Source organism: Desmodus rotundus, chromosome 4 (genome assembly GCF_022682495.2).
Source record: "Desmodus rotundus isolate HL8 chromosome 4, HLdesRot8A.1, whole genome shotgun sequence".
Lineage (NCBI taxonomy): Eukaryota > Metazoa > Chordata > Mammalia > Chiroptera > Phyllostomidae > Desmodus > Desmodus rotundus.
Window position 1 is genome coordinate 76,901,191 of NC_071390.1, and position 24,440 is coordinate 76,925,630.

The window sequence follows — 24,440 nt, forward strand, 5'->3', positions numbered from 1 at the left end:
GACTGGTTGTGACCACTGACTACCACCCTCCACCCTCTGTGAAGGATCAACTGTGCAGGGGCAGGGTGGTGGTGTTCCAACGTGGTCTGTAGCTGTCCACTGGGTGTGCAGGCTCTGGGTTTTCCCAGGTGGTGCAGGCCATGGTCAGTCTTCATCTGTGTTTTTCCCAGGGTCATGTTGCATGAGCTATAAGGCAATCTGAGATGGCTGCTACTTGTGCTGGGAGTGGACATTCCCGGGCAAATCCAAGCTGCGAATCTAGGCTGGCTGCTGGGCATGGGGCCACTTAGCAAGAGGTACAGGAGCTGGGAGTTTACTGAGGCCAGCTGTTGCTTGTTTCAGAGGATTTAGGAAGTTGTGAAGCATGAGCCATTCATATGGAAAAGTCACTGTTAACAGCTTGGGTAGGCTGGTAAAATAGCTGGGACATCAGGGCAGGGCAAATAGTGTTAGCTAGGTTAATGGAGTCTCAGTTATGCTACCTGCCTGCTGGCTCTGTGGCTCTATGAGGAAAGGGTTCAACAAAGGGTTAATGGCCTCTGCCCACCTTTCTGTCTGGGAAAAAGCTGTCCTCCAGTCCTTGCCTTGATGCCAGACACTCCAGTTCCTATCTGTATGCCACTGGTGTCTTTTAAGCTGCTACCCCAGTGCTGGAGCTCAAAGGGAGTGAGTCTGAGTAGGTCCATTGTGGGTTCTTTAAGAGGAACTGCTTGAGACTCCAGAAGTTTCTTACACTGATCAATCCCAGCTGGGTTTTGCTGACAGAAGTTATGGGGACTTATCTTCCTAGTACTGAAACCCTGGGCTGGGGGACCTACTATGGAGCTAGGACTCCTCATTCCTGAGATATCCCTCCCAAATTTTTATCCACCACATGAGGGTGTGGGACCAGCCCGTTCCACATCTCCCTCCCACCCTACCAGTCTAGGAGGATGTGGTTCTTTAATTCCGTAGTTGTCACTTACATTCAACTTGATTTCTGGTGGTTCTGAGAGATAGTTGTTCTATAGTTTAGCTGTAATTTTGATGTGGTTGTTTGAGGAGGCAAGCCATGTGTACACATGCTCCATCTTAACCGAATGTCAGTTTCTTAGAGGCAATGGCAAAGCCAAATCAGACATGGATTGTGGCGCAAAAGAAATAGTCTCTGAATCCTCACGCAGACATATATGGCTGGGCTTCTCTCCATGGCCATGTTTCTTTCCATCTTGAGTGTACTGATTTAATACTGAGAATCTAAGTTTGGTTAGGTTGGTTTCTCAGTTTTAGTTCTACCAGACACAAAGCCACCTTTTCATTTCTAAGTTGTGAATCATATTCAAAATTCAATGGATGAAAATAATAGAATGGTTTTATATCACAGAATGCTGAAGGACATGGAGTTGATTTAAATCTTTTTGAAAATGATATATGGAAAACAAAACTGTATTTGTGTGCATATAATGCACATTTATATATGATATATAGTACATATACCAAAAGGTAATCTTCAAAAAAAGGGATAATAAAACCTACACATGTATCTGCTCATTTGTGCAAAAGAAATATGCAAAAGATAAAAAAACTAATGAAACTGGTTGCCTTCAAGGAGTTAGAAAAACAGGGTTGAAAGAGAGAGAGAATGGGATTGATAATGGAGATAATGGAACAGTGACACTTTTCTGAATATTTTTCTATAACTCACTCTTACAACCATAGCAATAATCCAAGTACCTAAAACAAAAAAATAATTGAAATTCACCAGGGGGCAAGAGAATCTAAAATGGAACACAAATAAATCTAACTATGTTACAAATAACAAATACAACCAACTGAAGGTGATAGGGAAGATTTTTCACTGTTTTACTGTACAGCTAAAGACAGAAAGAACTGTCACAGAACTATTGTAGAACACAGAATACTGTACTATGGTTCTGTGGTGTGAAGGCATAGATGATGGATATATGGAAACAGTCTGTATTATTTTTGCAGCTTTTCTCAAGTATAAAATTATTTCAAAATTAAAATTTTTTTAATTTCATAATGTAGCATTAAAAAAGTACCACAAAAATTAAAATTTAATCAATTTCTTCTTATAATTAAACAGTGGCAGAACTTCTCTAAAATATCAAAGAGTAATAAAAAAGTAATAAAGTTTGAAGGAACAATACCACCTTGGTGATTCACCCTACAATCCTATGCCTGGAAAACTAAGCTTAGCATTCCAAGAAAAGAAGAACCATGAAGGTACCCTAAACCAGCCATGCTTTCTGCCTCCAATTCAAGCTTTTTCAATGCCACTGTTCCTATCAATTATAAAGGACAACAAGATAAAATTACAGAATGGTAAGTATTTACAATTACAACCCTCATTTCATACACTTTTGTCATTTTGAACAACTGCCATTTCCATCGATGTATTGTCAATCAATTCATAAGGCAAAAAAGGAAGCCATCCCAAGGCCATATAAAGACATGCAGACAAACAGGAAGCACAGAGCCCTGCTGTGGTGTTGGATGGAATGAGCTGATTAAACAACCTGTAAGGAAGCTAAGTGGTAGGAAGAAATCAAAACAGGGTGAATAGTTGGGCCATTTAACATTATAATAGGCAACGTAAGTAGGAAAAGAACTCTTCAGCAGTTATAAAAAATGGAAAGGTATTTATACATATACACAGAAGTTCCCATATGCAGTAATAAAATCAGCCTGGGTATGTAACCACTGATTGGCGAGCATTTCCCTGTATTAGTCACAGATATGTTCCACCACATCGGGGGTCAGTAAACGTTTTCTGAAAAGAGCCAGGTAGTACATATTTATGAAGGTGTGCAATCCATACCGTTGCCGACAACAAGTCTACTCCACCACTATAACATGAAAACAGCCATAAGTAATGTGTAAATAAATAAGCATAACTATGTTTGGCCCATGGGCCATAGCTTGACATCAGCACTAGTCTGCTCATCCCTCTAGTAATTTTCAATTTGGGAAATAAAACTAAAAGTCAAGGTACCTTGGTACCCTGATAAGCCTAACAATATTCATTGCAGGCTCATCACTGGGACTTCAGATTTCTATACTTGATTTTAATGTCATCAGACTCTCACAGAGTGTGTGCCTCAAATGCATTTTGAAGGTACTAAGTTTTGATATTTTGGTGCTTAAATGGAATCAAATAAAATTAAAATTTGGTATTAACTTTTTCACAATGATGCGTGCTCTTAAGAATCAAGTCCTTTCTGTAACCTGAAAATAAAGATTGCAAATTGCAAAGAACAACTCTTAATGCCATACATGATGGAAGAACTTCTATAAGTTTCAATAATTATCTCCAATATTTTTAGAAAATATGAGCATTATGAAATCTGGACTGTGTCAGCAATTAATGCTGTTTGAATTGCAGTGGCAGAATTGAATCACAGTTGGTGATTTGCAATACACCAATAACACACAACTCTACAAGCTTTCTTTTAAACCAAAATTTAAGTGCCAGTCGCAGATATGAAGTAATTTTGTATTAAACTGGGAAGGCTATAATTTTAGAGAATCTTCTCTACGAGCATACATATAGTAACACAGAACAGAAAATGAGACCTTCACATAAACATCACATATTAACCTCTATCATACCCTTCAGAAAGACAAAGAAAATGTCTACTTTTAAATTCATGAAACCTGACTCAAATCCATATTTTAACAGATGGATTCTTCACTGTTGTCCATGAAGTAGAACATTTTTGAAAGTTCATTTTTACTTCCAATAAGTACTACTTACTACTCTCTTGTGATCCTTTCATCTCAGCAAGTCTCCATGAGGAAAGACAGGCTGAGTTTAGGATAACACCCACGACAATCTGTGTATAAACTCCAAACCTGACCACACATTTCCCACCTACCTCAGGACGAGCCATTTTAACTCTCTGAAACATCAGGACCCTCCAACAGAAAACCTGTTTTATAAACATCACACTCAAACACTTACAAACCACTTGGATCAAAGAACCCTCTCAATGGGTAAACCGATGAGTTGAAGGCCCACAACTGCATGTAGCGAAGTGGCTAAGAGCACAGAATTAACAATCAAAAAGACCTACATTCAAAAACAGCTCTGATCTTACTTCTTGGATGGCTATTGATAATTTCAGTGGCCTCCTACCATCTCTAAACCTTACTTTATTGATCTCAACAAAGAGTACTGTGGCTGTGGCAGGCAGAATGATGCCCATCACTGTCCATGCCTAAATCCCAAGAACCTGTGGGTATCCTTTCATGACCAAAGGGACTTGAAGATGCGATTCAAGTTAAGAACCTTAAAAGGGGAGATTATCTGCTGAGCCCATCTAATCATATGAATGGGAAAGTGGAGAACCTCTGTGTCCGAGAGAGGTGTGACAATGGTTAGGGAGATACAACACTGATGACTTTGAAAATGAAGAAAGGAACCCATGAGCCACGAACATCAGGGCCTCTCCAGAAGAAAAGGCAATGGATTCTCCGCTGGGACCTCCAGAAAGAAACAGTTTGCTCACGCCTTGATTTTATACTGGTGAGGCTCTTGCTAGACTTACACCATACAGAACTGTAAGGTAATAATTTGTGATGTTTTAATCCCTTAATTTCTTACATCAGCAATAGAAAACTAGTGCCTACCCTCCTTGCCTACTTGTGACACATATAGAGATAAGATATACCAACTTTTAGAACACGAGTGCACATTGAATATAAGCTAGTATTAACTTACATTGGGTTGTTTGGTAACTATATACTTTTATAAATTTGAGCATTTGTTTCAATAGTAACTGAAGACTGACACAAAACTCTTCTGCATACCAATAATGAGGGGGAGAAACAGGAAAAGGAAAGAAGCCTTGCTAGAAAAAGTCAACATCCCAACAACCACAAAATGAAGTTTTTTCAAAGATGGACTACATCCTTCCAACTACTCAGAGAAAATCAGAGCACCTTTTATATTTCATGTTCTAGAAAACTGAGACTCACATTAAATTTAACCAGAGCTGAACTATAAATAAGTAGAGAATGAGCCTGAGACTGGAAATCAAATCAAATCTACCATATTTTTCAGACTATAAGACGCAACGGACCATAAGACACAACTAGGTTTTAGAGAAGAAAAATAGGAAAAAAAATTTTGAAGCAAAAAATGTGGTAAAATATTTAATAACACCCTTTAAAGCAGAAATCCTTTTCTGCTTTAACATCTTTCCACAATTACGGTACATTCAGTAGGAGACTACGGTACACTATCGTATCTTTCTACAACAAATACAGTAATGACAGAACTATCAGCACTGTGTCCTTCATAGTTATGGGGGCACTGTAGCTGAGAACATCAGTGGGTGATGCACTGTTATGGGGGGATCTGCTGCTGACACCGTTATGGGGGGATCTGCGGCTGGAGGGCCACAGGTTGTGCAACACTCTTGTATGGGGACAGCAGTGTTGCACAACCTGTGTGGCTCTGCAGCTGTTGCCACATTACAGCTCCCATCATCCCAACCTGTCCAACCAAGCATGATGGGAGTTGTAGTTTAGCAACAGCTGCAGGGCCACATCGACAGGTGACCCTGAAGTGGAATTTGCCTATGTTAATGTGAATGGGGGGGACACACCAGTCATGTGATGGAGGCATATACGGGCGCCACAGGCTTTCTTCTCCTAACGTGCCTGCACCGCCTGTACCCTCCTCCCTAGCACTATAGTATGCCACAGCAGGGACTCTGCTCCTGCCTCCCTTGCTTCATACCACAGGGACAGCCCCTCCTCCAGGCCCAGGGCCCACAGCATCGCCCCACTCCTGCCGCCGCCAGCTTCCTGCAATGGTGACCCTGCTCCTGCCCTGTGAACCCACTCCACCACCGCCCCACCCTCACCCAGCAAGCCAGGTAGGCTACATTCACACTATAAGACTATTTTCCTCCCAAATTTGGGGTGCGTGTCTTTTTTTTTCTTTTTTAATTTTTATTGTTATTCAATTACAGTTGTATGCCTTTTCTCCCCTTCCCTCCCCCCCACCCCAGCTGAACCCACCTCCCTCCCCCACCATCCCCCCCGATTTTGTCCATGTGTCCTTTATAATAGTTCCTGCAATCCCCTCTTCCTACTGTCCCCACCCCACTCCCCCCTGGCCACTGCTAGACTGTTCCCAACCTCAATGTCTCTGGTTGTATTTTGTTTGCTTTTTTCTTTTGTTGATTATGTTCCAGTTAAAGGTAAGATCATATGGTATTTGTCCCTCACCGCCTGGCTTATTTCACTTAGCATAGGGGTGCTTGTCTTATAGTCTGAAAAATAGGGTGCTTTCTCCCAATGCTCCTAACCCTGGAACATCTAACATAACGACAGCACAGCCCGCTGTGAAGCTGCAGACTGTGACCATCCACACATCTTTGAATAGAATTCTGTACATTCTTGATTTACCAAAGGCAATAACCTCCCTTTCCAAAGTCACATAATTTTGATATCACTATCTAAAATTTCCTGAACATATTTGAGGGTAACCAAGACAAATACAAACAATTCAATGCTAGTGATATCAGAAGAGCTTCTTGAAAGAATCAAAAGATCTTACAGATTCTGTCTTTATACAAGAAAATGGCAGGGAACTTAAGTAACTGCGTGAGATCTCAAGACCTCTAGGCTGAGACTCACGCACCTCAGAAGCCACTTTGCTGACATCACCTATGAGCAATCTTTCTGTCTGTTTCAGCTAATTTCTTCATGGACAGGCTAAACATATCTAGAGGAAGGCTATTATTATGGGCCGCATGAATGTCTTTTACATACTCAACATAATAAAGGAATTATTTGACTCTGAAATAAAGACATAACTCTAGAAAGCCTTCACATTTGGGGCCCTGAAGAAGCTCCAATGCACGTGGAAAAAATACTAAAAACCACAATAAACTTGAAGATACCTTTAAGACCCTCTCCTGCAGGTTTCACTGAATCATTTGATCTACAACATCAGAACAAAATCAGCGAGAAACACAAAAGACACAGAGCACCTGACTGTGGTTCTGGCAGGGAACTCACTGTGTTTGCCATACTGTCAATATTCTTGCTAACACGATACTACGATGCTGCTGCTTTTGAACCCCCAAATAATGACGGCATGATGTAACACACACCTCTGAGAAATGGCAGGGAGGTGCCATGGACAGAGCTGCCTATAAAGAATAAATTCACTTTTTCGCCATCATGAAGCTTTTGGAGCCTGCCAGGAACAAATATGTCTGGAAGGCTGTGGTCCAGGGCCATTTTTGCTGGCTATAAACAGGGTCTCCAGAACCACAGGGAGCACACAGTTCTTCTTAAAAGTGAAGGTATTTATGCTCAAGATGAAATTGAATTCTGTCTAGGCAAGAGATGTGCTTATGTGTACAAAGCAAAGAACAGCGCAGTGACTCCTGGTGGCAAACCAACCAAACCAGAGTCACCTGGGGAAAGGTAACTCGAGCTCCTGGAAACAGTGGCATGGCTCGCGCTAAATTCCAAAGCAACCTTCCTGCTAGGCCTTTGGACACAGAATCTGTGTGATGCTGTACCCCTTGTGGATTTAAAGTTATTGATAAATAAATAACAACCCTGAATGTGCAGCTCGTTGGAGGGGTGGGGGGGTGCTCTGGCAAAGCGAAGGATTCCAGGTTGGGGGACTTGGTTGAATTGCAGGTTCAGTCCCTTGTCAAGATGCAAAGGAGAGCCAACGAGTGAATGTTTCTCTCACATGTCAATGATTCTCATCTTCTTTTTCTCCCTCCATCCCCTCTCAAATAAGTAAACAAAATCTATTTTAAAGAGTAAAAAAAAGAAGAAGAAATTTAACAGAAAGACAATACAGTAAATGTGAGAACTATAGCACAGTGCAATAAAGTCCTGAAAAATTAAAAGTAAAAATCAAGTATTAAAGACACGACTATATCGCCCTGGCTGGTGTGGCTCAGTGGATTGAGTGCTGGCCCACTACCTGAAGGGTCACCAGGGCTTCAATTCCCCGGCAAGGCACATGCCTGGGTGCCAGCTAGGTCGCCAGTGCGGGGAACAGGAGAGGCAACCACACATTGATGTTCCTCTCTCCCTTCCCCTCTAAAAATAAATAAATAAAATCTTTTTTTTAAAAAGACACGATTATTTTATGATTGATGTGAGGCTGTTGCATACCATATAATCCTAAACTTTCACTATTGCAAAATGGCTTTTCCTGTACTTCAGTCGCTCTCTGAATTGCTATCATTAGGATCACATATATCAATACCTTTACATTTTTCTGCCCTTTTACTTCGGGATGTTTTTTCAAATACCTGGTACAGTACATCAAGTATTTAGGTTCCTGAATTCCCCTTAACCCATCCCGTTTTTAAAAGAAAATTCATTTTCACTTATCTCCCAGAAAGCACACTAGATAACCTGTGGCACATATACCAGAGGAAAACTAACAGGCACTAGCTTGGTTATCTGGGGGAGCAACAGATCTTTACCCGTGCCATTACAAACAGCATACCACGTAGGAGAGGGTAAAAAATGCCCCCTGAACAACCCAGGAGACTATCACATCACCATCATAAGTTCCTACCTGTTTCTAGTCAAAGGTCACCTGTCCCACAAGAGTTCATAGCATCCTTTAAAAAAGATAATACTGGGTCACAGATCCCTAATAAAGGTATTATGCTTCTTATGGAAATCACAGTGAAATATATTCACTTATGACAGTCCCCAGCCCGATGCTTACAGTTTAGAGCTGGGATTTAATTCTGCCGTCCCTCGGGGTGAAACACTCTGTAATCATTCAGCCTTCAGACTGATTAGATTCCAAATTTAAGAGTTATGTTCAACTAATAGCCTTGAGTGTGTCAACTGCAAACCACAATGAAAACATGTAATTGTTACACCCATTCACTAGCCAACCCACTTGTCAGATACAAGGTAAATCCCGCTCCCTTCCTTCCCCATCACGAAGTGCAGTGTTCCATTTGTACCCATCCATGAGGTTACGAATGCATTATACCACTGCTTAAGCATTAATAACAAATAAAAGTGCACAATAAGATAAAGTAAAATAATTCTAAAACTGGTGAAAAACATATGGACGAGTTGACTCCAAATTGGAGGTGGCATTGTTGTGATTTTATCATGAACACATAGAGCTTTCACTCAGAGACAAAGGTAAAACTGGGAAAGCAAGGGTATGAACCTCAGAGTCAAATGTAATGATGTAATAACTAAATACTACTTTGTAAGCTTTCTGATGACTGAACTTATTTTAATGACATAGAGACAATAGTAAATCCTTAGTCACTGTCTGAACTTTACTTGCTCTAATGGTTTATTAAACACTCACTTAAATGGAGCCACTGTTTCACTGAACAAGGAAGCAAAGCAGCAGTAAAGGAATATATTGGAGCCAATGATGTTTTGTAATAGCAGTAACTCAAGCTACACCAATAAAAGCTCACTCACTACATAAGAATCTCAAGCTTGCCACTGAAAAACTTTAAATGCTGCATATGCAAGATTAATTCTGTGCTTCATCAGTATTTTAAGAATTTAGCATAATTTGTCCATTGTTAAAAAAAAATAAATTAAAAAGAGCTAAAGCCTAGAAAGGAACTCTAAAAGGCCACGAGCACACTAAAGGCTAGCCCCTTATCCTACAGGCTAAACTTAAGACGGAAACAAGCAAGGAATCCTTTCCCGCACTGCACTATGAGAATCAACTGCAGACCTACTCCTCTTCTAGCGCCAGGGCATGGGATGGGAGAGGCAGCCAGTCTTCTCGCCTTCCACTCTGCCAGCCTTCAGAAACATCTCTCTCTAAAAGTGAATGAGATGCAGAAATAGGATTCGACAATGTGTTTTAACCTGCAGACAACTTAGCCTGACAATCAGTATGTATAACATTAATTCAGGAACAGCTATTCAGGATTAATATTCAGAAATAAGCTGCATTAAAGACACTCACTCCCTCAAGTGCAATTCTTTCAACAAATATTATAGCCGAGGGTTGGGAATCTAGGTTAAAAAAAATTATCAAAAGTCAAACATCATGTAGGAAACAGGGTATAATGACACAAGCCAAAACCACATGCACACCCCACACCCACCTTACTCTAAACTATAATTAAAAGTACATTACCAAAACCCACAGCACCAATCATGATGTCACTTGAGCTTTAATGGGCAAGAATGAGTGAGTGATACCTCTCATCTCTAACAAAGACATGCCTTTGCCCCCTTGACTCCCAAGTCTATGTCACCACCCTCAACTCCCCCCAGTCCCTGACCCACAGATGAGCAGCTGCCTATGTGACTGCTCAGCCCAGAAACACGGCACCACAATTTCCACCAGGCAGGATCACGCTCTGCTCTCAGGTGTCTGGATTCTTGCCTCCATTTGGTAAATCTACCAAGGCAGAGTTGAGCCCCTTGGTTAGGAAGGCCCCTTTGGGTCTGTACCTCCTCAGCCAGCCAGGCAAGTTAAGCCAGGGCCTGCTATAGTGATCTGAAAACCCTGTCTCCATATGCCCACACCACCTCCAATTCCTCCTCCCACCATACAACCAGCCAGATATAAATGTTTACATGACAGGAAGGTAGAAGGTTTACATGAGAGGAAGATAAGCCTCAAGGAGCAACCACCTTCTCCTACCAGCTTGAATCATAGAGCTCTGTGCTGCAGTTTGTATCAGGCTCTTTCACGCACACAGGAGAAATCAGCCAAAGTCTTTCATCAAGTAACACCATCTCACAGAACTTAGGTACTCACAGATGCCCCTAACCAAAGCATCACTAACTCCATTGTTAACATGTGACAAATCACTCAGCACTAAAGTTTCTTGCCACTCAAATATACAGAACTATGATACTTTTCTTTTCTGGCAATTAGTAATAGAAAATTTCCCATCCTAAAATAGATATATGGGGTTTTTTTTAAAGATTTTATTTATTTATTTTTAAAGAGACAGGAAGAGAGAAAGAGAGGGAGAGAAACAGTGTGTGGTTGCCTCTCACACATCTCCCACTGGGGACCTGGCCTGCAACCCACGCACGGGCCCTGACTGGGAATCAAACCTCCGACTCTTTGGTTAGCATGGCTGGAGCTCAATCCACTGAGCTATACCAGCCAGGGCCTAAAATAGATATTTGAAGGATTATTTCCTTAGTTCTAAAGCACCAGAAAAGAAAATCTGGCTATGCCCCCAGTCAATCAATCAGCACTAGAAGGCAGGTAAACAGAGAACAGCACAATGCCAGACCTACAGGCAATGCAAAAGAGATAAGCAAACCATCACCTGTGGCATTTAAAGACAAGATAATATTTCCAACTCAAAAAACTAGCCTTGCTTCCAAGGCAACTTGCCATTTGTATAGGGGGCTCAGTTGGGAGTTAGTAATCCCTTTAACTACTGACTTCACAACATGGACTAGACCCCACTAGTACCTTACATTCCATCTATAAGCATACTCAGAAAAAAAGATGTTTAACTGCTTTAAAATACAAAAGAAATTCAGATGGCTATGTTAAGTCTTTGGAGAGTTAGAGGGACAGAAGAAGGGAAAAAGTAAACTAAGAAAAAGCAGGGTAAAAGAACTGGAAATTGCTGCTTACCAGTGATTTATTTTCCAACGAAGATGCATCAAACCCACTATGTACTTCTATTTACTCCGGGTTCTGAATGAGCTCAGTTTACAATGATATACAACACAATAAAAAGTCATAATCACCCTTGGTTGGTGTAGCTCAGTGGATGGAGTGTCAGCCTGCAAACAAAAGGGTCGCCAATTGGATTCTCAGTCACGGCACATGACTAGGTTGCAGGCCAGGTCCGCAGTGGGGGGCATGCACAAAGCAAGCACGCACTGATATTTCCCTCTCTTTCTCCTTCCCTTCCCCCCTCTCTAAAAATAAATAAATAAAATCTTTTTTGAAAAAAGTCACTATTCATTCTACAACCACGTGCCAATATTAGCAAAAGATCAAAGTTCAATAACTTTGTTTCGTAAAATATAACATGCAAAAAGGAAAAGTATGATTTTAAATATCCACCCAGAGGCAGAGATGAAATACTTCAAACATTTTCTGACTCCTTTTTATGACACTCACTATTTCAATATCTTCTACAAAGGAGAGATACAAGTATCCTTGATATCGGCCTAAATTACCTTCAGTATGCAGTACAATGTTGATTAAATTAGGCTAATTTTAATCATCTGGCTGGCTTATTCAAAAGGCAAATATAAAATTCTTTATAACAACTCTTCATCTGTATAACATGTTTAGCGATGTTTAAAAAACAAACACAGAATAAATACTGATTGTGTGTCAATCATGACAGGTAAAAGTAGTAACTTACAAGCTAAACATTTTCCCCAATCCACATATCACTTTAACACTGAAACTTAATACAAATCTTTTGAAATCCAGTGCCATATAATGGATTTAGCCAAGCACAAAGACTTTAGAAACTTAATTTTGGGGGAAAATACATACTGAGGGAAGCAAAGTCTGTGCTTTCCTGTCATCTGCTCCTCAGAACTAACACCCGCACAGATGACCCAGAACAGTGGAGGTGGAGGCATGTTCCTCCTGCCCCCTGCAGTGCCCTCCACTCATCCATTACCATGAGGTTGCAAGTCTGGGAATCAGTTCCCCAAGAGGAGTTCAGGCTCACAGAGGTGACTCAACAGTCTAGGTCTCAACACTGCACAGGACTGTTGTGGATGTGATCTTATTCAATTGTAACAAATTACTCAGAATAGTTCCTAAAAATAGCAAGTACTCAATGAATGTTAACTATTACTATTATTATTGAGAGAATTTCAAGAGACTGAGGTTTTACAAAAGAGGAACATGAAGGGCACTGGGATTAAGTTAAGACGTATAAACTTTATCCTGAAAAGTGTAGGCACCCTTGAATGCACACCAGTTAAACTTGCATTTATTCTGCTAAAGACTTCAAGAAGTAAGGATAAAGGACTAGAAGGTAAATACTCCTAGCTCATTTGTCCAATAATGAAGTCATGAGGACCTAGACTAATGGAAAGCCAGTGGAGTTAAAATGTGTAATTATTAAATGCAGACTGAGATTTATTTCAAGGGGCGTGGTACCTGGTGGGCGAGTGGCACGGTAACAGAGTGAATGAATCTGAGATGTCTAGGTTTGTGGCGCGGGTGGCTGGGCAGAGCACAAGCACAAGACAAAGTAGTCTGGGACAAAAACAATGTGTTCAATTCGAGGTAAAACTATCATCTACCTAGTATACGATTCCCAGTAGACAATGGAAGATGGGAGTCTATGGAGTAAAGAAGAGTTCAAGGCTAAGGAAATATAACTGAGCAGCAGCAGCAGCAACTTGCAAGTGGTCTTGCAGCTATGAGTTTAGAAAAGTCCTCCAGTCTAAATTTGGATCAAGTATGGAAATCAGGACCAAACCCTGGATATGGCTGAGATAGCAGGTTGAAAAGAATCGATATTAAAGAATGTGAATGAACTTAATTTTTAGACACTCAAATATTTACTTGTTCAAGTTAACAGCAAGCAGATAAATTCATCTTCCCAATATTTTTATCTTAATAAATGCAGATTCTGTAAAAAAGTTCTTGGTTTTCTTATGAAAGGGTCTATTTTGTACAAGTCCTCTGAGCATTTTTCCCTCACCTCATCCAGAAAATCAAGCTCTTTTCACAGTCTACAAATGGAAGAGAAAGTAATGTTCCAAAGATAATCCATCCCAAGTCCCTGACCACTAATTCACTGTGGTGTCTATCACAGTCTTCATCTCAACCCGTAGTTCCACAAATTAGAGCCAGGGAATAGGACTTCAGTAGAGTATAACAACATTTTAAATATCTGAAGTTTTCACTCCCCTTTTTATATATATAAACATATATTAAAGGTATTTAAATAAATGATTGTTATTATACCTCCAACTCTACAGTGACTCACAAATTTACCAGACACAAAATACGGAGATAAGCCAAGGCTGTGTTCACAATCACCCCTACAATCCATGGAAGGAGTGATGGAGTGGGAAGCACTTCTTCCCAACACCAGTATGTCTCAAATACCATAAACGTGTCAAGGATCCAAGCAGACTAAACTCTATATATATGTGACAATTCAATTTTCTAAAAACTGTATAAAGACATTATAAGGAAATAAAGTGAAACAGGCCAGTACGCCAGGACAAGTGGAATGGGGAAACAGATGGATAGCTGAGCAAACCAGTGGAGGAAGTTTTAGCCAGATGTACCAGGTCAACTCCCTGGAGATAACACCTAGACTTCTGTTGTATTTCAGCTCCAGGCCCAGAAAAGCAGCAAAACCAAGTGTTCGATGCCAGGACCAGCTACAGTGACTAACACCACCCTGCCCTGCCCTGTCACTGACCAATCAATCCGTGGAGATCATGACCCTAAGAGGGCACACCTGGAGAACCAATGATATTCTACTGAAACCCTCCCTGAAGACCTCCCCTAAGACTCCTGCCTGCAAGAGAGAGAGGAGAAAAAAAAACTCAAGACTAGGACCCCAGCATGCACACACATACTCTCCCTCTGGGTAGCAGACTGCACCATTCCTTTTCCCCTCTCCTTCCCTGACAAGACATACAACCAGGAGAGCAATGGGTAGGAGCTCATCCCAGACTAACCCCCGATCCTGTCTCCAAGGCCCCCTTTTCTCTGACTTCTCAATGAGCTAAGGCAGCCCAGCTTAGGCTTTCCTGTTGCTTCTTCTATGCTGAGCCCTTCCTTGTTTCACATTCCCCAGCTGTAATAAACGTACCCTCACAGTTACCTGGACTTGTGTTGTGAAATCTTCCTACACGAAGTTATGAACCCATGCACTACAACTGGCTCTAGGCAGACAGGGCAGGACCAAGCCCCCTGTCTGGTAACAAAAGTACAGAACCATTGTTTTTCATTGATCACCACATTTCCTTGCAGACAGTCCTAAAAACATCTCACCATCTTTTACACAGTGTCTATGCCAGAAAACCAACCACCACTGTAGAATTCTGAATTCTGGATTCCATCATTTTTGGCTAGCCTTTGCAGTGACCCCTGTGGTCTTTGTGAGCAGGCACGACAGTCTCAGCACATCACCCTGCACCCCTCTGAAGAAGTCAGCATAGTCAATACCTTGAACAGGACATAATGAATTTAAAACATTAATAGGATGAATGACCGAAGGTTTGAGCCAAGAGAAACACTGGTGTAACAGTATGTAAGAGCAGTACCAGGAGACCAACAACAGGGAAGCACCAACCAAGCCAAGGAGCTGCTGGGCATTCACAGCTAAAAGGGCTGACCAACTCAGACCATGCCTGCTGCAGGGGCCACACTCCTCAACAGTTTTATCTCTGAAACCACGGAAAATGTGGAAAATGTGTTATTGACCCAGCAGCTGCACCACAGACACTGCTACTAAACAGTCACAATGGCAAATGCAAGAGAAGGCCATTGCTGGAGCGTTTAAACACAGTTCCTACATCTTTACATAGACTAGCCTAAAAGAAAGGAAAATAGAAACCCAACAACTGGCCAAATTAGTGTTCAGTGTAAAACATGAATCTGATTAGGCAGTTAACATCAACACTGCCAGAAATAAAAGCAAACCATGTAAACAAAGTATTCATAGCTTGTTGCTGTATCTTTAAAAAGAGAACACTATTTATAAATTGTGGCCACCTAACAACTAACCTGATTCAGTACTGTCAGACAGTGAAACATATTTAAGGCAAGTGGTAAATTATGAGGGGAAAAAACTGGCTTTACAAATTATGATATTTCTAGGTGTAATAAATGAAAAAAAAATAGAATATTGTTGCCCTGGCTGGTGTAGTTTAGTGGACTGAGCATGGGCTGCGAACCAAAGGGTCACCGGTTCAATTCCCAGTGAGGGCACATGCCTGGGTTGCAGGCCAGGTCCCCAGGGGGAGCCACGTGAGAGGCAACCACACATTGATGTTTCTCTCCCTCTCGTTCTCCCTCCCTTTCCCTCTCTCTAAAAATAAAGTCTTAAAAAAAAAAAGAATATTGCTCAACAAGATATAAAATCTTCATATATAATACTTTCATCAAGAAAGGCTGAATTAAACTTCTATATAATGTGATTAAAATATAAATTCACTATCATTAGCTCCCCCTCTTCAAAAGATACTATAAATGGGAAATCACTGGAATTAGTAATTCAGAGTTCCTGGTGTCAAATATTCCCAGTGGAAACAAGCATATCCAAGCATATCCAAGCAATCCAGGAAGAATGGCTTACCGCCTCTTGTTCCCTAACAGGTCTCCATTTTTGTTGGGATTCTATCAAGAGTTCAAATCCTTCAGATATATGCTCCTTGACAATCAAGACATAGCAGGTGTGCAAAAAAATGGGTTATGAGTGATTAGAATCTAACTGAAGCTGTCTCAATTATAGGACTTGGAAGAAAATAAGTTTTGCAAAGGTCTAAATGTCAATAACTTCAGCACTTTGGGAAACACATGTGCACTGCTGGAATCTGCTCTCCAGAGGTAGCTGTATGTTTCATTCCACTTCCTGGAGTATGCTGAGTTCAGGGGCTGGATTTGAGATTTTGTGTCCACAGTCTCATCAGTACTTGGCAGGATACCCCCAGCACGGGATGAAAAGAGCTGCAATAGAAGGTTGTGTAGAAGGAGGAAGAATCAGATCTACAGGGGTAAAGTACTCAGGGAACAGGGGCCAAGAAGCTGAGCAGAAAGAATGAAGCACAGGATGAGTCTGGAAGGGTGGAGGGACTAACAGGAAGAGGCTTCTAGGAAGCGGATCTACGTGCATAAATGTAAGGGACCTTGTGCCTTTCTCTTCTTCAGGGCAGCTATGATCCCAGTAGGAGAGCATGCTGAGTTTTTTTGTCTCTTCCATATTTAGAAAGCAAACAAACAGGTTTGTCCAGACCTGGAATAAAAATCTTCATTTGCAACAAATAATAAGGAATCTTCACAATGCCTTATCCACAATTCCAAAATCAAAATGCTCCAAAAGGAACATTTCCTCAGTAAGTTTGTAAGAAGCATATTTGCTGGCAAAACCTAACCTAAACTGATGCAAAATTACTTATAATATGTTATGCTGCATAAATATTAATGTTTTGATTATTGTGAACACTGAGGGGGAAAAAGACATCTATTAAGAAGGGCACCTGGTAGTTAACTGGTCTCAAATGGAGGAGGAGGAGGAGGAGGAGGAGGAGAAGCAGCAGCAGCCTAGTAGCCATCTCCACACAGAAGCATTTCACATAAAATGCACTTCATGAAGAAATCTCTGCTGAACTGCCTGCCTGCACTGTGTCCCTACTGTCTGAGCCAGTCCTTTAAAAAGGAATTTCTGGAATCCTATTTCAGTCAATAGCACTGGCTTCCCCCATCCAGTCAGAGCTGCACAGCTCCAATCAAAGCAGCTCTACTCTGACCAATGAGGACAATACCTTTTGGACAAATCAAACTGCAAGGATCTGTAGTCCTCATATGTATGAGGATGGACCAATCAGGACCAGGACAGGGGAATACTACCCATGTAAGCCAGCTTACCTCTGGTTCTGAAAGCACAATTTCCTTTTTACCAAAAACTAAAGACTGTGTTTTCCTAGCTAGAGCTGAAACACAGAAGATGTCTCACCAGAGTGTGGTAGACCAGCAAGCAGAGGAGCACAGAGGCAGACCCACACAGAGTGGAGCAGAGTGGAAAAGAGCTGAGCTGAGGTATTACATATTATGTTATCTTTCTAAAATAAGAAAAAAGTGGATTTTAGTATCTGGCCACAGGAATTTCAGGCAAGATATTGTAGCACTCTGGGTGGTGTGCAGTAGCCAAAAAAGACTGATTGCTAAATTTTCAGGAATTCTGAAAGCCACCGCTAACATAGTTATTACTAAAAGTTAAATTATGCAAACTTGCAATTAAATAAATTAAAATCAAAGGTAATAAATACTTATAACTCACCACTTCCTAATTACTTCATTGAACTTCACTGCCATGTATGGTCTTAAAGTTATTTATGTCTATTGCATCTGTACGGTGTGTTCCCAAACTCCACATACAATGATGTCACGTTGGCTTCTTGAATTTGGCCATGGTGGAGTATTTACACCACAGAAATTGGCAAACACTACAAATCAGTTGATTGTTAAAAGCCCATTAATGCTTCAGGATCTCTTGAAACTATGGATACAAAAATGACCACTTTCAGGATCCTATAGTTTAGAAGAGGTGTTCCCATGCACAACAGATTGTGTAGAGGTCAGAATTTAGGAGCCAGAGTCCACAGAGAGCAGAAGCTTCAGGAACCATAATGCCCTTTCCCAGTGTTTTGCTTGCCATCAGACAATCTATATGGGCAGGCTTCTCCATGCTGCCTTCTACTCCACTTCCCCTGCACTGAACTAGAGGTTAAGCTCCCATCCACTAGCATGCATTGGGAGAGGAACTGTTGTCCATTTTATCCAGTGTTATATGTGCAGGGTCTACATCAGTGCCTTCCACATACTAGGAACAGAGTAAATACTTACTAAAGAAATGAATGAATCCTCCAAAGCACCATGTGGTTCAATATGCATTATATTTCAAATACCATAGGTAAGAAAAATTGTCAGTAAAGCAGACCATCTGCTAAATTTCCACTAGTATGAGAATTCATGGGGAGAAAATGAGTATTCTATTATATTCATAAATATCATATTCTTTACTTTCTGGTTTAAACAAGTTATTTTTTTAATGAACGTGAAATCTAACTTACTTGAAATATTATTTCTATGAAAAAATAACCAAGTTCCAAATAACTAATTTTAAAATAAAGTTTGAGAGCACAAACCCTTTCCTAAATTGGAGACAGGAAGCCTAAAAACATACTTACCACAGAAGCTTTTCCTCAAGTTTTCATAGCTTATTTTAAGACATAGGTAAAATTCTTAAAAAAAAAAAAAAACCACCATCCAAAAAATTAAACATTCCATAAAGACATATTCAAAATAATGCAGTAAAGTCATAAGCTGATTTTTTAGACAAGAAAGTTAATGTTTTTTTCTAATGTTAACACAATATTTAGAAGGCACTCAGAAGATTTATTTATTGCCTAAGAGAAACCTTCATTCGATACATACTGCAGTATAATTGATATTTCACATACAGTATGTGCATAAAAACACAAATGCAAAGAAAAGGAAAGTATTCCTGGTGCTTAAGCACCTAACTTTCGAAAAGCTTCCTTTAGAGAAATGAAAATTTAAAACTCTGATCTGTAGTATTGAGACACAAAGCTCCTTATGTCTCAAAACCCAACCTCTATTCCTAAAGAGATAACAAAATTCTCTCATTCTATGAATCCTCTACAAGTAAATTCTGGATTCATAAAAAACCTTCCATTTGAATCTTGTATAAAAGCCTCCTGCAGCCCAAGATTGCATAACCTTCTCCTGCTGCCAGCATAACCTCTTATCTCCTAAACAAAGGAAACCACAAGTTCAGACCAGACCACTGTCCTGTGTGTTAGGTGTCAGATCACAGGGAGGAGGGCCATTTGGCAGTTCTGGGGACTCAACAGCAGCTGTTTTTCAGAATCATCATTATACACGGCATCTACAGGAATCCCGGAATAAACAATGTTCTTCAACCTTGGTGTGCCTCACTCTAACAAATTCCATATATATGAAAATATTGGGGTGGCCAAAAAGTTCATTCGGTTTTTTCCATCAGATAATTCTAGCATAGCTGTCTTTAACTTCATTGGAAACAATTTCATCACCTGATATCATGACAGCTGCCATATCAGTGTGCATTTTTAAAAAATTACCAAAATTGGTGAATTTTTGTGTAGCCATTTTAACATAGAAGATGGAAGAAATAAGCAACATTTTCAGGATATTATGCTTCATTACTTCAAGAAAGGTAAAAACACAACTGCAACACAAAAAAAGATCTGTGCTCTGTATGAAGTGGGTATTTTGACTGATCAAATGTGTCAAAAGTGGTTTGCAAAGTTTCTGGCTGGAGATTTCTCTCTAGATGATGATGCTCCATGGTCGGGTAGACCAGTTCAAGTTGACAGCAATCAAATTGAGACATTAACTGAGAATAATCAATGTTATACCATGCAGGAAATAGCCGGAATACTCAAAATATCCAAATCAATAAAGTTGTTGGTCAAAATGAAAAATGTGTCTTTTTAAGGAAAAAAACATATGGACTTTTTGTCTAACCCAACAGTTTGTCTTTATCGTACACAGAGTTTTAACTGAATACTAAGCACCAAAGGGATTTCGTATTCTATCCAGGAAAAAAAAGAACCCCTGCAATAATTTTAAATATAATAGTATGGAATGAACAAAATGAAACAAACCAGAATACAAAACATCAACATACATTTCCAGCAGTGAGGCTGTCTGGGACATCAGGAGGTGTGTACATTTACACACTTGCTCACTGGGCCACCAACTCAAATGTACCTCTTACTCTATCTAGAGCAATGGTTTTCAATGAGGGGCAATGTTTCCCCAGGGGACATTGGTAATGTCTGGAGACACTTTTGGTTGTCACAAGAGGGAGGGTGCTATTAGTATCTAGTTGGTACATCTCGAGAAAACTGTGAAGCACCTGCAATGCACAGGACAGCCCCCAAAACAAAGAACAAACCAGCCCAAAATTTTGCTAGTGCCAACATTGAGAAATCCTGTTACAGGAGACTCTCAAAAGTTTAAAGGCTAGTAAGTGACTCTGCAGTATGCCCAATCTCACGATCACCCCTCAGGACACACATGAACGTACACATCCATTGCCTTAAGAGAAGTCTGCTATTATTTAAAAAGTAAATTTAACAATAGTCTCTCAATTAATACTATTAAAACTTGGTTTTCTCCTCATTATAAAAACGATGGATCCTTACTGCAGAGAATTTTGAAACTAAAAAGAAAATTAGGCATTTTGTGACAATTTTTTAAAAGAGCAAGGCAGGACAGTCTCATAATCTGTAAACCTTTTTACCAGAAAAGTAATGAATTCCTATGTTAGATTCACTGTGAATAAACTGTTGGGTTTCGAACTCTTTTTGTTCAAACTTTATAATTTCTCCCACAAACCTGTAACAATAAGACAACTCTCACTCACATGTTAGAAAATGTGAGAGTTGAGTAAAGCTGCGGGGGTGGGGGGGGGGGAACCCTAAAACGTAAAATGGTGAGAAAGGAAGGAACAGAAAGTAAAATAAAGAAGAAAGGCCAAACCAGGAAAACACAGGCAGAAACCTACTTCCTATTTACCATGTGTGTTTCTTAAACCACAATGCAAATTAAATTTTTATTGAAACTTCCCACTTGCAACCTGCTCACAGATAGAGCCATTCCTCTGGAGAACCACAAATGGTGAAGGGTTAAACATAGACAAGGTCCTATTTGTTTTTCATACTGCTGAGAAAGAAAAGACTACATAACAGAATACAAACTGTAAAGTTCTAAGGATTTTCTTAAAAATATTTTAAATCATACTTTCGTAAGTTATAGCCACTATATTTAAAGGAATCCTAATTACATTGAAAGAAAAGTGGATATGCTTTCTGTCACAAGTAAAACCTCAGAGCGTGTGAATTATTTCAGAAGCAGCAGCTAGTATCCAAGGATGCATTTCTTTCATCATTTGCAATAAGCAGAAATTTCATTGGAAGATCAGTAAATAGTCCATTTAATAGCATTGTGGAAGGAGTGCTAAATTAAGTGTGTCAACACCATCTCCTCAGTGACTGCCCCTGTCTCGCACTCATCAAGAAAATTGCACAAGTGAAGCTTCCCTCTCACAGGCAACTGCAGATCACTGGCAACTCACAACAGTACCTGGTTGGCCAGCCCAGTCATTTCAAACACCTGGTAGAAATAATACCATCACAAGGGGCTGAGTTCCTACTGATCTTCCACAAGTTAAAAAAAAAATTAACTGAAGCTCACCGTCTAGTAATATTTTAACTTTTGTTTTATTTTAAAATTCTGGGGGAAAAAAACTCCATGTTCAAATGAATTAGATCCATCAGAAACATAAAGAGAGTTTACATAGAAGGAAAACAACTTTTATTAAACAACTTTCATTAACATTAAGCCAATATTATATACTTGTATCTTAAGTATATAAATGTTATCAAAATCCTCAAAAATCTAGATCATTCTTAAATAACTAAAGTATTCTGACTTTAAATTTCCATAATAATTCAAAAGAATTCAAAGTTGACTACTTAAATGTAGGAAATGTAACTAGATGATAATACGTTTGCCCAAGAAATTATTTAAATGTTATCCACGCAGTGGTTAAAAAGAAAAGGTTATATAAATTACTGGTTCAAAATAACACCTGCCCATATACTGTCCTAACCCAGAGGTTTTCAGAGTGCAGTCCCTGGCCAGCAGCTTCATCACCAGGGAACTTGTTAGGAATGCAAACACCCCACCCCCGATTAAATAGGTCAAACACTCTGGGCTGAGGCCTCCAAATCTGTGTTTCCAACAAACCCTCCAGGCATCTCTATGGCAAACTCGAGTTTGAGAAACACTGCCCTAACCTTCTAAAACTGACAAAATGAGGCTGAAGGACAAGAACAAGGACTAACTGGAGTATCTGTACTAAACAACACACATGATTTATCTGATTTAATCATTATTTTATGACATAGGAACAATTATTCTCACATACATGGGAGCATCTCTGCCTTAGTGATATTAAGAACTAAGCCAAGACTAAGAGGCAGTGTGAAGCCAAAGTTCACCATTAACCACTGTCCATGCTCCAGCCAAGGACTGTTACTCTCTCTTTCTACTGTCCTAGTACAGAGTTCATCCACTCAATAAATGAGATAAGATTTTAAGAAATGAATATTTCCTAAATGTAATATAGAGCATAATTTCAGTCTCTACTACATGTGCTTCAATACCCCACAGGCATGAATGTTAATCCATGCCTCAAAAAAAAATAGGCAAGGTGTTAATATTAGATGGCATTTGATTCCTCTTTCAGATGCTCAAATCGTGATTTAATTGCTTGACTGAAGAATAACTTAGGCAGCCACCTCAACATCTTTGCAATTTGATCACCTGTTCCTGATTCAAGGCAAAGTTTCCACAACAGCTTCACCTAGAACCAAAATGCCAACTTCTCCAACCTGAAGGGACTAAGTGGGAGAGACAGATTTTAACAGGCACTCATAGTCAAGATTTTAAAGTGACATCTCCTCAAACTCATGGAAAGGAGAGACCAAACACCAAGGCAAAACACCACCACTGCCCAAAAGCACTTGTCAGTAGAGACAAGATGTCAGGAAGAACCTATCAACATGGATATTGAAAGAAAAAATATTTATAATAGTTTTATTTAAAATGTTTTAAAACACCCTTAAATTTAGGAGACATTTTAATCACCATACACTCATAACATCTGAAACTTATTTTAATATATCTTAAAATATATAGCCAGCCCTGGCTGGTGGCTCAGTGGACTGAATGCCAGCCTGGCAACCAAAGGATCGCCGGTTTGATTCCCAGTCAGGGCACATGCCTGGGCTGGAGGCCAAGTCCACAGTAGGGGGTGCACAAGAGGCAACCACACATTGATGTTTCTCTCCCTCTCTTTCTCCTTCCCTTCCCCTCTCTCTAAAGATAAGTAAATAAAATCTTTTTAAAAATAATATACACAACATCAACACTTTGTATTAAATATTTAATAGTGTCAAATTATAGGGGATATATTTTCTGCAATGCACTCATTGTGTTTTCAGTTTCTTACACACTATAAGCATCTTTGTAATATAAAAAAATGTATTTATAATAAAAAAAGTTAGAAATAAATGCAATAAAATGTACTATACTTTTAGAAAATAGCACATTTTCAGCATATATGTTAATATTAAAGTAGTGATGAAAAGCTGTTTTAAATTTTGAAATTAACATTTTATGTTAACAGTTAAAATGTGGCAACTTTAGTGAATTCACTATTGCAAAACACTGAATAAACTGGATGAATACATTTTTGTGCAAAGAAGAAAAACAAGTACTTTGTAGATGACAGTAATTAGCAATATTTATCTCATCAAGTTTCAGGGTTCCACTGGGAATAAATGCATTGCTTTTATTTTCACTGGAATTAACTTAAGCTGCCTTTCCTACTCTTTCAAAGTTTTAAATGTACTGATATTTAATGTACACTGGTGGGCAAAAGTAGGTTTATAGTTGTTCCTATGAAAAATAATAGAATAATTACTAAGTAATAATAATACAATAATAAGCTGTTTCACATACTCACATCTGTAAACCTACTTCTGCCCACCTCTGTGTTCTTTGGGTGCAGCACAATGAATAAGCATATTAGAATTTAAGACCATCCTAGAAGGATCCCTGACAGCCAGATAAAACACAGTCTTTTCTGTCAGAACACAAATGAAATAAT

General features: G+C 39.6%; 1 protein-coding gene and 1 pseudogene across 17 annotated transcripts in view; one reads left to right on the forward strand and one right to left on the reverse strand.

The window, feature by feature from the left end:
- The window catches only part of PARD3 (par-3 family cell polarity regulator), a 715,988-nt gene that overhangs the window by 457,813 nt on the left and 233,735 nt on the right, over nucleotides 1-24,440 (reverse strand). The window lies entirely within an intron of this gene.
- Nucleotides 6,613-8,123, forward strand: LOC128780656 (large ribosomal subunit protein eL33 pseudogene; annotated as a pseudogene).